The sequence below is a fragment of the Schistocerca cancellata genome, chromosome 6, assembly GCF_023864275.1.
Source record: "Schistocerca cancellata isolate TAMUIC-IGC-003103 chromosome 6, iqSchCanc2.1, whole genome shotgun sequence".
Classification (NCBI taxonomy): Eukaryota; Metazoa; Arthropoda; class Insecta; order Orthoptera; family Acrididae; genus Schistocerca; species Schistocerca cancellata.
In genome coordinates, this window is record NC_064631.1 from 494,747,385 (window position 1) to 494,762,612 (window position 15,228).

Sequence of the window (15,228 nt, forward strand, 5' to 3'; positions counted from 1 at the left end):
CGACAATGAGTGACTGTCGCCACCTCCTCGATCGACAGCTTCAAACCTTCAATCAACCAACAAGGAAGACTGGAAGCACGTTAAGTTTTAGAACTGTATGGCAGTCCTCAGCTTTTAAAATTGTTGCATCACAAAATTACAGCAACTTAGTATGAACTTTTGTTGCCCATTATCCCAATTGCATTACCAAGCAGGGTCCCTTCCTTTTCCGAAATGAACCCGAGTGTCGTTGAAATGCAGAAGCCAGCGTCAACGTAATATCATTCCATTTCACTGCTTTAATTTCAAAGTTCAGTTAATGTATTCATAGCTGGCTACAGTATTTAGATTACGCAAGCACAAATTAAGAGTGCGAGTTTTGTTACCATATTTTAGCTTACCTGTGACTGCAGCTCGGCTTGGTACGTACTAAATGTCACTGTTGTTAATTGTTCAGAAACATTTAATTCAAGTTCAAAGTTAAATCTCTTATTTCTAAATTGCGTAGATTCAAGCAGCGTTTGAAATGATTGTTGAGGTAGCCCAAGACTAACCTTATTTTATTGTATTTCGTAGTGCTTCAGAAACAAAGTTCACTATTAATTTCAGTCACTAAATTAACTTTCAAGTTTCCGGTTTTAGTAATTCTTTTGCTAAATTAAGTCAGAGTGTAGCTAAATTCATTACTTCTGACAAACATTCAGTTTTCACACAACACATGTCAACCTTCAGTTGCCACGCTTTCAGTCCTAATTTTATGTGCATTAATCTTTCATTTTCAGATATTAAAGTAGTTGACCATAGGACTGGCGACCGTAATTTTCCCCAAATCTCAAGTATCTAATTAACGCCAATTAATTGTTAAAGTGATGACCATACATTTACTTTCATTATTAATTTTACCCGTTTCCCATAATTAATTTCCACCAATTTCATTTGCATTTTTCCTTTCATTTAGATGTAACTCTTTCCTCCCTCTTTACTGACAAATTAACTTTGGTGACGATTGCTTTTCCCAAATTTCCATTAGGTGCATGCGGTTTAATTTTTCACTGTCATTAAGGTCGATAAGTGAGGGGGAGGTTACAGACTCATCTGCCCAAGCCATGGTTTTCCTGTTGTCTTTTGCCATAGTCTAAAGGCGCCAAATTTCGGAGCACTGTCCTAATGAATGCGTTAGTCGTACGTTGCGAATTGATTTATGAGTTTATTTCATGCAGTGTCGCTTGTCTGTAGTACTGACAACTCTATGTGGATGCCTCTCTTCTACATCATTAAGTAAAGGACCCGGCCACTGCGTTGTCAACGGTGAGTTCCAGTGGTTGGAATTTGGTATTCTCGGCACAGTCTTGACACTGTGGATCTCGGAATATTGAATTACCTAAGGATTTCCGAAATAGAATGTCCCACGCATCTAACTGCAGTTACCATTCTTTGTTCAGAGTCTGTTAACACCTGTCCTTTTTTTCTTTATTGTGATTTCATTCCCCTTCCCCATATGGGCAGTGGAGGGCTGTCAGTGGCACAATCCGCCGCTCTTCATCGAGTGACGTGTTGTTGCTGTTGTGGTTCTCAGCCCCGATGCAGCTCTCCATGCTACTCTATCCTGTGCAATCCTCTTCATCTCCAAGTACCTACTGCAACCTACGTCCTTCTGAATCTGCTTAGTGTATTCGTCTCTTGGTCTCCCTCTACGAATTTTACCCTCCACGCTGCCCTCCAATAATAAATTGGTGATCCCTTTATGCCTCAGAACATGACCTACTAATCGATCCCTCCTTCTAGTCAAATTGTGCCACAAGCTCCTCTTCTCCCTAATTCTATTCAATACCTCCTGATTACTTATGTGATCCACCCATCAAATCTTCAGCATTTTTGTGTAGCAGCACATTTCAAATGCTTCTATTCTCTTTTTGTCTAAACTATTTATCGTCTACGTTACACTTCCATACATGGCTACGCTCCAAACAAATACTTTCAGAAACGACTTCCTGACACTCATATCTATACTCAATGTTAACAAATTTCTCTTCCTCAGAAATGCTTTCCTTGCCATTGCCAGTCTACATTTTATATCCGCTCTACTTCGGCCATCATCAGTTATTTTGCTCCCCAAATATCAAAACTCCTTTACTTCTTTACGTGTCTCATTTCCTAATCTAATTTCCTCAGCATCACCCAACTTAATTCGACTACATTCCACTAACCTCGTTTTGCTTTTATTGATGTTCATCTTATATGCTCCTTGTCCATTCCGTTCAACTGCTCTTTCATGTCCTTTGCTTCCTCTGACAGAATTACAATGTCATCAGCGAAACTCAAAGTTTTTATTTCTTCTCCATGGATTTTAATACCTGTCTCACTCCCTTCCCAACCACTGCTTCCCTTTCATGTCCCCCAACTCTTATAACTGCTATCTGGTTTCTGTAGACATTGTAAATAGCCTTTCGCTCCCTATATTTTACACTTGCCACCTTCAGAATTTGAAAGAGAGTATTCCAGTCAACATTGTCCAAAGATTTTTCTAAGTCTACAAATGCTAGAAACGTAGGTTTGCGTTTCCTTAATCTAGCTTCTAAGTTAAGTCGTAGGGTCAGTATTGCCTCACGTGTTCCGATATTTCTACAGAATCCAAACTGATCTTCCCCAAGGTTGGCTTCTTCTAGTTTTTGTATTCTTCTGTAAAGAGTTTGCGTTAGTATTTTGCATCTGTCGCGTATTAAACTGATTGTTGACGTCTAAGGGTATTTCGCCTGTCTCATACATCTTGCCCACCAGATGGTAGAGTTTTGTCAGGACTGTCTCTCCCAAGGCCGTCAGTAGATCTAATGGAATGTTGTCTACTCCCGGGGCCTTGTTTCGACTCAGGTCTTTCAGTGCTCCGTCAAGCTCTTCACGCAGTATCATATCTCCCATTTCATCTTCATATACATCCTCTTCCACTTGCATAAGATCGTCCTCAAGTACATCGTCCTTGTAGAGGTCCTCTATATACCCTTTCCTTATTTCTGCTTTCCCTACTTTGCTTAGAATTGGGTTTCCATCTGAGCTCTTGATATTCATACAAGTGGTTCTCTTTTCTCCAAAGGTCTCTTTAATTTTCCTGTAGGCAGTATCGATTTTACCCCTTGTGAGATAAGCCTCTACATCCTTACATTTGTCCTCTAGCCTTCCCTGCTTAGCCATTTTGCACTTCCTGTCGATCTCATTTTTGAGACGTTTGTATTCTTTTTTGCCTTCTTCGTTTACTGCATTCTTGTATTTCCTCCTTTCGTCAATTAAATTCAATATTTCTTATGTTACCCAAGGATTTCAACCAGCCCTCGTCTGTTTACCTACTTGATCCTCTGCTGTCTTCACTACTTCATCAATCAAAGCTACCCATTCTTCTTCTACTGTATTTCTTTCCCCCATTCTTGTCAATTGTTCCCTTATGCTCTACCTGAAGCTCTGTAGATCCTCTGGTTCTTTCAGATTATCCAGGTCCCATCCCCTTAAATGCCCAAATTTTAGCAGTTTCTTCAGATTTAATCTACAATTCATAACCAGTAGATTGTGGTCAGAGTCAACATCTACCCCTGGAATTGTCTTACAATTTAAAACCTGGTTCCTAAATCTCTGTCTTACCTTTATAGAAACTATCTGAAACCCGTCAGTATCCCCAGGCTTCTTCCATGTATACTATCTTCTTCTATGAATCTTGAACCAAGTGTTAACTATGATTAAGTTGTGCTCTACCAAGCGGCTTCCTCTTTCGTTTCTTACCCCCAATGCATATTCACCTACTACATTTCTTTCTCTCCCTTTTCCTACTGACGGATTCCAGTCACCCAAGAATATTAAATTTTCGTCTCCCTTAACTATCTGAATAATTTCTTTTATTTCATAATACATTTCTTTAATTTCTTCGTCATCTGCAGAGATAGTTGGCATATAAACTTGTACTACTGTGGTAGGCGTGTTCTTCGTATCTACAGTATCTTGGTCACAATAATGCATTCACTATGCTGTTTGTAGTAGCTTACCCACATTCCTATTTTTCTATTCATTATTAAACCTACTGCAGCATTACCCCTATTTGAATTTGTGTTTATAACCCTGTAGTCACCTGACCAGAACACTTGTTGCTTCTGCCACCGAACTTCACTAATTCCCACTGTATCTAACTTCAACCTGTCCATTTCCCTTTTTAAATTTCTAACCTACCTGCCCGATTAAGGGATCTGACATTCCACACTCCGATCCGTAGAATGCCAGATTTTCTTCTCTGATAACGACATCCTCTTCAGTATTCCCTGCCCGGAGATCCAAATGGGGGACTATTTTACCTCTAGAATATTTTACCCAAGAGGACGCCTTCATCATTTATCCATACAGTAAAGCTGCATGCCCTCGGGAAATATTATGGCTGTAGTTTCCCCTTGCTTTCAGCTGTTCGCAGTACCACACAGCAAGGCCATTTTGGTTAGTGTTACAAGGCCAGATCAGTCAATCATCCAGACTGTAGCCCCTGCATCAACTGGAAAGGCATCTGCCCCTCTTCAAGAACCACATGTTTGTCTGGCCTCTCAACAGATACCACGCCGTTGTGGCTGCACCTACGGTTCAGCTATCTGTATCGCTGAGGCACGCAAGCCTGCCCACCAACAGCAAGGTCCAAGGCTCATGGGAGTGCCCGAGTGATATGTGATCCTTATGCGAGTGACATGGCAACTAAAATAAGAATAAAAGGTTATATACATAATTCGATAAAAAAGGGGAACATGAAACAGTGTAAGGGGAGAAAATGGAGGTAAAAACTGACATAGAGACTTTCATGTGGCACAGTCAAAAAAGTCACCATTAAGTTAAAAAACACAGTTGGCGATTCTTAAAACATAGAGAAGCCACTGAATGGACATGCACAGGTTAAAAGTCGGCCACAGTATTAAAAACACTCCAGAACAACACACTTAAAACCCACTTGTAGCACACACGACGAAGAATAAAACTGCCAGGAGGGACCTGTCGAGAGAAAGGTCAGAGAGGATGGAAAAGAAGGGGAGAGCAAGGAGCACCAGGGGAAGCGGTGGGATGAAGAGAGTAGGGGCGTTGGTGGGTACACGATGAGACAGGACACATATGGGGTGGGAGATGAAGAGGGAAGACAGGGCAGGAGGGAATGCAGAGACACTGAAAGGGGGCACAAGACAGGGAGGGGGAGTAGGAAAGGGAAGCTTCTCAGGAGGAGAGAGGGGAGGAGAGGGAGAACTATGTAGGAGGTAGGAAGATGGGGTTAGAGTTGGTCAGAAGGGTAGATGTCAGGGTGAAGCTCATCATCTGGGAGCAAAAGGAGATAGAGTGTGTGGAGATGGAGAGAGGGTGGGACACAATGGTAAAGCCATGGCAACTGGTTGGGGTTGGAGAGGATGTGAGGGGGATCAAGGTGGCGAACAATATATAGTGTGCGGATGTGTTCAAAGAAAAGGAGAAGGTGGGGGAAGGGGATGAGGTCGTAGAGGATGCGTGTGGGGGATGGAAGGCGGATGTGGAAGGCCAGACGGAGCGCATGGTGAGCTTTGACTTCGATGGTAAGGAGATGGGGAGTCCAGGTGAGGTGGCAGTCGAGTGTGGGGCAAAGGTATTTGAGGGTAGGAGTGAGGTGGATAGGATGGCCATAAATGGTGAGATACAAATCATGGAGGCGGAAGTAGCAGGTGGTGCAGCCTATGATGATCGCCTGAGTCTTGGAGGGATTGATACGGGGGAACAACTGGCTGCCCCAAGCGGTGAATTGGTCAAGGTGGGTTTAGAGGGTATGTTGGGATCGTTGAAGGGTAGGATAAAGGGCTAGGAAGGCGGTGTCATCAGCAAACTGGAGAAGATGAACTGGTGGGGGAGGTTTGGGCATATCAGCAGTGTACAGGAGATAGAGGAGAGGGGAAAGGACAGAACCTTGGGGCACGCCGGCAGGGGGATAGAAAGTACAGGAATTGGAATTGAGGATATTCACATAGGAGGGACGATGGGAGAGTAAGGAAGCTACAAGACGGACCAAGTTGAAGGGGAGAGCATAGGTCTGAAGTTTGAAGAGGAGTCCAGGATGCCAAACATGGTAATAGGCATTCTGGAGATCAAGGGAAAAAAAGATAGCGGAACGACGGGAGTTAAGTTGGGCAGAAAGAGGATTGGTAAGGTTAAGAAGCTGGTCGTCGGCAGAGAAGGAAGGCCGGAAGCCACATTGGGTAAGGGGAAGGAGGTGTTGCTGATTAAGGTGGCGGTGAATATGGTGAGAGGATGGCCTCGAAGACCTTACTGAACACGGAGGTGAGGCAGATGGGACGATAGGAAGAGGTATGAGAGAGTGGTTAGTTAGGTTTTGGGAACAGCAGGACATGGGAAGTCTTCCACAGGTTGGGGTAAAATCCAGTGGAAAGGAGGACATTGTTCAGGGTAGCAAGGACAGACAGGAAGGATGGGGGGGATTCCTTGAGGTTGCAGTAGGTGATGACCTCATGACCAGGGGCGGTGTTGTGTTTGGAGTGGGGGACGAGTGTGATATCTTGTGCAGCGATGGGAGTGTTATTGTCTGAGGGGGGTTACCGATACAAGTACTGGAAGTTAGGGGCGATCGGGGGGACAGAGGTGTCAGTGCATCAGTGCAGTCAAGGACAGTGGGGAAAATGTAGTACTCAAAATGGGGATCGTCAGGATTGGAGAAGACCTTGGATAGGTGGGAAGCAAAATGGTTAGCCTTACTGAGGTTGTCAGGAAAGGATGTCATGGAGGATGGGGTAATGCGGGATGGGATGGCTGCCAGTACAGTGGTGGAAAGCTGACCAGTACTTGGAGGAGTTGACAAGGAGGGTGGAATAGAGGTGCATGCATGTCTGGCGCCAGTCCTGGGGTTTCTTTGCTGTAAGGAGGTTCCGGATGTGTCGCTGTAATTGCCAGTGGCGGATGAGAGTATCCCCGTCACGGGTGCAGAGGAAGGAGCGGTGAGTCTGCAGGATTCACGCAGGAGGACGGCCTGTGGAGGAAGCATAGGGCGGTGAGGGTGGATGGGTTTGGTAGGGACATGAGCCTCCACAGCATCAGTTGTAGTCTTCTGAAGGAAGGAAGAGGCATGGGTGATGTCATCAGGATGGTGAAAGGTGAGGGGCTGGCTTTTGATCTGTGAGGCAATGGATTCCCAGTAGGCATCCCAATTGGCATGGTGGTAGTCATGGACACACTCTGGAGGGGCAGCTGGGTGGGTGGCAGCAGAAGTGGGATGGTTAGAGGAGATGGTGAGAAGGACAGGGAGATGGTCACAACTGATGGGATAGAGGACATCAAAGGTGATGCGACCAAGGAGGTTGGGGGAAGTGAGGATAACATCTGGGGTGGACTTACTTTCAGGATGGGTGTGCTGTGGAAGAGGAACAAGGTCATCTTGGAGGGGTGCAAGGAACTGATGCCACCACCGAAGGGTGGCAGGTTCATGGCTGTGGATGTTGAGGTCAGCGGCGATCACATAGGTGGAGAAGGTACAGTCAACATGGGAAATGAAGTCAAAGGGGAAAGGAGCTGCAGGGCGGATATAGATAGTGGCATAGGTGATGGTGAGGGAGGGAAAAAATAGGCTGAGGAGAAGGTGTTCGTTTGGGTCATTGAAGATGGGTTGTGGCCCAACAGGGAAATGCCTGTGTTGGCCTATAGTGACCCCACCTTGGGCTAGGGGAAGGGGATTGTCAGTGCGGTGAAGGAGATCGGGGGGAGGTGCAGACATCATGGTGGGGTTGGAGGAAGCTTTCATTAATGATGAAGGAGTCAACCTGGTGCTGGGAGAGGGTATGCATGAAGAGGTATTTGTTTGCAGGGAGGGAGCGAATGTTGAGGTAGAGGAGGCGATACTGTTGACGTGGCAGGAGGTTGGTGGTGGGAAAAATGCGGGAGGGTGTTGAGGCGGGTGAAGTTAAAGTGAGCCTGGTTGAGGGAGTACGTGGCATAGGTGTTAAAGTGGAAAACAGAGCAGGCGGCAAGGGAAATCTGCTGGAGTGTGTGGGGTTGCTGGAAGGGGTGGATGTTTTGCAGAATGATGGTGAGGAACCGGATGATGTCTTATGTTGTAGTTGGAATTGTTAGAGTGGATGGTTGGGTCGATAGGGTGAACGGGGACAGTGAGTTCAGGGTTGGTGGGAGGGGGCTTCGCTTTGCATTTGGACGAATAGGTGGGGTGAGGTTCATTGCAGGTGTTGCACGAAGGGGGAGGGGAGGCGAGGTTGTGACACTGTTTAAGGAAGTGGGAGGCTTTACAATGGGGGCAGGTGGGTGGGTTCTTGCAGTTTTGGGTGAGGTGGTCATTGTACAGAAGACAGTGCTGACAGCGGTAGGACAGAGGAGGGGAACGGGACGGGTCAACACGGTAGCGGGGGTTGAATATCAGAGCTACCTGCGTGAGGAGGTGGTAAATGGAGGAGGCGGACTCTGTAAATATATGCATGAGGAAAGTAGAGCCAGAAGAGTTGTAAATACGCCGGGCGAAGCGGACTTCCAGGGCGTGGTGGGCGTTCAGTTCCGCCAACACCTCAGCCTCTGTGACCACAGGGCTGAGTTTAGTGATGATGGCAGTGAGGGTCGGCGGACGACGAGGCGGTTGGGGCTGATGAGGAGAGGAGGATGTAAGGAATGGGGTGAGGGATGCATGGGGCCCAAAGGTGATGCGGGGAAGGTACTGGAGGAGATCAGTATGGAAAGATGGAGACTTGATGAGAACAGAATCTTGGCGAGGGATAAGTTGGGGATGGGTGAACTAGGGATGTACTTCTGGATTTCAAGGGTTAGGGTGTGGGCATCCAGGAACTTCGGATCAGGGTTGGCTACGACGAAGGTATACAGGGAGGGGGCTGGAGAGGAGGGAGGTGGGGTGGTATCCATAGCGGGGTCAGTGGGAGGTGGGGCAGGCCATGGCTTTTTGGATGAGTGAGTTGAGGAGAAGTCGCCACTGAGGTGTTTGGAAGATTTTTTTTGCGGGTGTTGCCTGGGAGCATGGATGAGGGACTGGATGGATGGGGAGGTGGTGGGAGGCAGCGCCCTCCTGTGAGGCAGTAGCAACAGATGAGAGGGCAGGGCGCTCTGTGGCGGCGCCTGTGGCGCAGCGGGCGGTGACTCGGGCAGGGGAAGCAGCGGTAGTTGCAGGGGGGAGAGGGGGGAAAGTCGTCTCGATGGGCGACAGGAGCGGTAGGGGGGTGGGAGCAGGAGCAGGGGCTGGAGCAGCAGCAGGTGCAGGAGCAGGGGTAGGAGCAGGAGTGACATACAGGTGGGGATACAGTGATGAGGACGAGATAGATGGGGAGGAGACTGTGGGTAGGGGAGGTGGATGAGACGGGTTAATCCCAGAGGAAGCACTCTATGATGTTACAGTGGGAGCAGGAGAAGGGGAGGTGTAGGCAGGCAAGCCCCACGGGCGACAGAGACGCCGAAGCACAAAGTGAATTATAAGAAGGGGTTGCGACGGGCACTGGGGGGCGGCGGCGAGAACACGGAGACGGCGGCGGCAAGCAACGGGAGGCGGCGACCAGGCAGCGGCGGCGGCGGCGGTGGCGGCGGTAGCGCCGGCGACCGGACGGCTGGCAGCAGTGACGGCGTGCAGCAGTGACGGCGGGCAGACGGGCAACAACACGAGAGGCACGGTTGGGGCTCTTCCACATCGTAGATACATTCTGAGAGTAGCCCAGACAGTGCGAGGCCTCGATGAGGAAGTGAGGGTATCCAACCATCCAATCGCTAACTCCCGTCGTCCGACTACAAGTACTTAAGAATTCTTTTTCCCTGAATCACCTGAGTACAAACGACAGCTCTGCTGATACACTGCCCTTTTATACCATACGTACATGATATTACCACCATCTGTATAAATGCATTCCCTAACACGTGAATTTTGTCTTCTCAGTGTATTCTGTAAATCAGGGGTGGGAAAACGTTGCACGCGGCTCATGAGCGCACAGCGCTGCATGTCTGCTGCTCGGGGGCAATCGTCGACCGGGCAAGTAGCGACAGCCGGCAGGTTGCGGTAGTGTATTACCAGGCAATGCTGCGGACGTTGATGCGGATCTATCACTACGTAGTGAACGTTGTATTTCAAGAACAGGAAAATTCAGAGTGAATCAAGGAAACGGAGAAGTGGAGATTTGCTATCTTTTAAAAATGAATGGGAAAATAATATTTTCTTTGTGTAAGAACGTGAAAATTCGAAATATTTAATATGTGGCAATATTCGTGCCGGTCAGCGGAAGTTAAGTATTGTACACCATTACAATAAATTTCACAAGGACGAGTACGGCCTCCAGCGGTAATTCGTTAGAATACCGCCCTTCGATTTGTGCTTTCACGGTACCAATGGAAGTGATAGGTGTTCCAGGTGCCAGCCAGCCAGCCAGCCAGCCAGCCCGTCGACGTGCAGCGGTCCAGCCAGCGTCGGTCCTCGCCAGCAGCGGTCACCGCCAGCAGCGGTCTACGCCAGCAGCCAGCGGCGTCCCCGCCAGCGACACGCAGCGGTCTTCACCGGCCCCAGCCAGCATCCAGCGGCTACCAGCGGTCCCCGCCGCCAGCGGTCCCCGCCGCCAGCGGCCAGCAATGGTCCTAGCTGCCCTCACCAGCCGCCAGCAGCAGCAGCAGCAACAGCAGCAGCAGAGGCGTCCCTGCCAGCCAGCCAGCCAGCCAGCCAGCCAGCGGCAGCAGAGTGGGGCTTAGGCCCCAGTCTCCTTCGTCCTTCTCCGTCCATTTCTCCTCTGTGTCTCTCGTCGCCCTGCCCGTCTCTCGTTTGCTCCTTTGTCTTGTACTGTGGTTTTTTCCCCTTATCATAATGTCAATCCCCACCACCTCTTCTACAGCCACCACCACTGCCCCTCCGCTGCTGCCACCACTATCACGTGGTGTGCCGCTAAACCCCCCCTCAGTCAATCCCACCACTCCTCACTCTCTCTTCTCCCTCCCTATTTGTTGCCCCGTCCCCGGCTCCTCCCTCCCGCACCTCCTCTGATCCTTTCCCTCCACTCCCTCCCTCTGCTCCTGCCATTTCTGCGGCCCCCGTCAGGGTGGTCGCCCAGTGGGCTACGGCCCACGCTCCACTCTCCCCTTCACCTTCGTCATCGTCATCGTCCTCGTCATCGTCTTCACCGTCACCTTCGCCATCGCCCTCACTGTCTCCGGCGCCGCCTCCAGCCCCGGGACCTGCCACTCCCCGCCACATTCCAGTTGTTCCCAACCCCCACACCTCCTCCGCCACCGTCAAGCGCCCCAGTGGCACCCCTGCCTCCTCTGCTCCCAAAAAGGCTCCGCCTCGTCACCCTTCCCCCACCCATACCCATGATGCCATTGATGTCTCCCCGCCTCTCCCTGCCCCCTCGTCTCCTCCTCTACCCCCTCCTCCTACCGCTACATCCTCTCCCGTCCTGATCCCTCCCTCCTTGAAGCCAAGAACCTTACCCTCTTCCTTCGCCAGCATTGTCCTGGTGCCCCCATCTCCCTCCTCACTCCTCGCCGTGATTCGGTGCTCATTTCCTCCCCCAGCCCTACCCTCCACACATGTCACCCGCTTTGGCCCTCATGCCTCCCTCACCCCTGCACCTTCCCCACCTCCCTACCGCGAACCCCAACCCCCGCATCGCCCACCGACCCTCACCGCCGTGATCACTCGGCTCAGTCCGGCGATCACGGAGGAGGAGGTGTTGGCGGAGCTTCAGGCCCATCCCCATCTAGAGGTGCGTGTGGTTCGTCGCATCCACAACGCTGCCGGCCCCACCCACCTTATGCGGGTTTTTTCTGAGCACGCCCCCTCCTTAGACCGTCTCCTGCAGGAGGGTGCCATCCTTTTTAACCAACGTTACAAAGTCGACCCCTCCCGTTCTCCTCCTCAATCCCTCCGCTGCCAAAGGTGCTTGCGGTATAATGCGCACCCAACATCTGAGTGCCGCGAGGCTCCCACCTGCCTGCACTGTAGGCAAGCCCTCTTTTTACGGCAGTGCCCCAATCTTCAGTCCCCCCCTCCTGTAATACCTGTAACCTCCCTCCTCCCACCTACTCCCAGAAGTGTAAGGCCCGACCCCATCCTACCACTCCTGAACTCACCGTTCCTGTCCGCCCTCTGGAGGCCCCCACCCCTCCTGGCAACTCCCTTCGCCCACCCCCTACCGCTGAGGACATCATCAGATTCCTCACCATCGTCCTTCAGAATGTCCATCCTTTTCAGCGCCCGCACACCCTCCAACAGATCTCCCTCGCCGCCCGTTCCGTTTTCCAGCTCAAAATGTACGCCACCTACTCCAACAACCAGGCCCATTTCACCTTCTCCCGTCTTGACACCCTCGTTTAAATCCCTATCATGGCGCAACAGCACCGTATCCTTTTCAACAACATACGCTCCCTTCCCGCCCACAAGAACCTCTTCCTGCACACCCTTGCCACCCACCGCATGGATGCCTTCCTCCTCAATGAAACCTTCCTACAACCCCACCACACAGTCCACACTTCGCCCTACCTCCTCCACCGCTCCGATAATCCCCTCCTCATTGCGCGTGGCGGAGTTGCCATTGGGCACGACCGCCAGATCCCTGTTCGGCTCCAACTTCTCCTTCCCGACACCACCAAACACCTGATCCTTAGTCTCTTCTTCCCCAGCCTTACCGTTACCTGCGCCACTATGTATGTCCGCCCGAACGCTCCTATTCCCTTCGACTTCCTCTCCCACATTGACCGTACCTTCTCCTCCTACGTGATCGCCACCGACCTCAACATCCATAGTCGTTCCGCTGCCCAGTTACAGCGGTGGCATCGGTTCCTCTCCACCCTTCAAGGCGACCTCATCCCCATCCCCCAGCACACCCAACCTGACTCCAACTCCACTCCCGATGTTATTCTCTCCTCCCCCAACCTCCTTGGTCGCATAACGGTGGATGTGCTGGAGCCTATTGGTAGTGACCATCTCCCTGTCCTCCTCACCGTTTCAGACGGAATTCGCCCCCGACCCGACCCTCGTAATGACTCTCCCCCTAAGTACGTCCATGACTATTCCCATGGCAACTGGACTGCCTACCGGGATACCCTCTCCACCCAGGTCGATAGCCACCCTTTCACCTACCACCACCCTGATGATGTCACCCATGCTGCCTCCTTTCTCCAGCAGACCTTGTCTGAGGCCGTGGAGGCCCACGTCCCTACTGTCGCCATCCACCCCCACCGTCCTACCTTACCCCCACAGGCCGTCCTCCTTCTCCGTGAATCCTGCCGTCTCTACCATGCCTTCCTCCACCCGCGTGACCCAGACACACTATGACGCCACCGGCAACTCCAGTGACACATTCGTAATTTGCTCGTGGCTAAGAAATGCCAGGACTGGCGACAGACATGCACCCGTTTAAATACTACCCTGCCTATCAACTCGTGCAAGTTCTGGTCAGCCTTCCGTCACCTTACCGGAACTAAACCCTCCCCCTACTATCCTCTTCTCCATGATGATAACCCCTTCCCTGACACCCTCAGTAAGGTCAATCACTTTGCCTCCTACCTCTCCGATGTATTTTCCATCCCCGATGATCCCCAGTTCGATTACTCCCTCTTCCCGGATGTCAGCGATCGAACTGACACCTCTGTCCCTCCCCTTGCTCCTGGTTTCCAGTACTTGGACAACAATGCACACATGGAACTCAATGCCCCTAACACTACACACGATCTCATTGCTACACTCCGCACAAAACGCACCACCGCTCCTGGTCACGATCATGTCACCTATCGTCACCTTCGTGAAGCTCCTGTTTCTTTCCTCTCCACCCTGGCCAGGCTCTACAGTGTAGTCCTGTCTACCGGTTACTACCCCGACCTCTGAAAAACCTCCCGTATCCTCATGTTCCTAAAACCTGGCCAACCGCCATCCGCTGTCTCCTCCTACCGTCCCATCAGCCCTACCTCAGTCTTCAGCAAGGTCCTGGAATCTATCCTCACCCGACGCATCCACCAGCATCTCCGCCAGCACCACCTCCTTCCCGTTACCTAGTGTGGCTTTCGGCCGTCCTTCTCTTCCGACGACCTTCTCCTTCACCTCACTCATCTCCTTTCCGACCAGCTTAATCCCCGTCGCTCCGCAATCTTCCTCTCCCTGGACCTCGAACGAGCTTATGACCGTGTATGGCATTCCGGTCTCCTCTTCAAGCTCCAAACCTTCGCCCTTCCCATCAACTACGTCTGTCTGATCGGCTTCTTTCTCTCCCGCCGTCCTTCCTATGTCACCATCCATAGCACAGACCCCTACACCTTTTTCCCCTCTGCCGGTGTGCCCCAAGGCTCCCCCCTCTCCCCCCTTGTGTACCTTTTGTACACGGCGGACATGCCGCAGCCGTCACCCCCCCGTCCACCTTCTCTAGTTTGCCGATGACACCGCCTTCCTTGCCCTTGCCCCCACCCTGCAGCGCTCCCAACGCCTTCTCCAATCCCATCTTGACCGGTTCACTGCTTGGTGCAGCCAGTGGTTGCTCAAGGTCAATCCTTCCAAACCCCAGGCGATCATTGTAGGCAAAACGACCCCTTCCTTCCGCCTCCTTGATTTATATCTCACCATCTACGGCCGTCCTATCGCCCTCACACCCACCCTTAAGTACCTTGGCGTCACACTCGACCGTCGCCACTCCTGGACTCCCCACCTCCGGACAATCCAAGCCAAGGCATGCTCCCGCCTCAGTCTCCTCAAGCTCCTGTCTGGCCGTACGTGGGGTCTGGACCCCTTCACCATCCTCCACACCTATAAATCCCTCATCCGCCCTATCCTTTGTTATGCCCATCCGGCTTGGGTCTCCACCCCCCCTACCTTTTACAAATCCCTCCAAATCCTTGAACGCCATGCTCTCCGCCTCGCCTATCGCATCTGTCTCCTGTCCCCCACATGGATCCTCTTCGATCTCATCCCCTTCCCCCACCTTCTCCTTTTCCCTGAAAGGATACAGATCCTGTACACCTCCCGTAAACTCGATCCTCCTCACCTGCTCGTCTCCCTGATCCTCTCCCACCCCCACCCGCTGCCACACCTGTATTCCCAAGTCCCACCTGGTCTCCATCTCTCCACCCTCCTTACCCTCTCCCGAGGTGGCTTCCGCCAGCTCCCCCTCCCTGATGATGTCCTCCTCCCTTCCATTTACCCCTCCTATCAACTTTGATCCTCCCCCCCACTTCCTGTTTCCTTTCCTTTAGGCACCCTCCCTCCTCTTTCCATTTTCCCCCGTCCCCCTTCCTTCGCCCCTC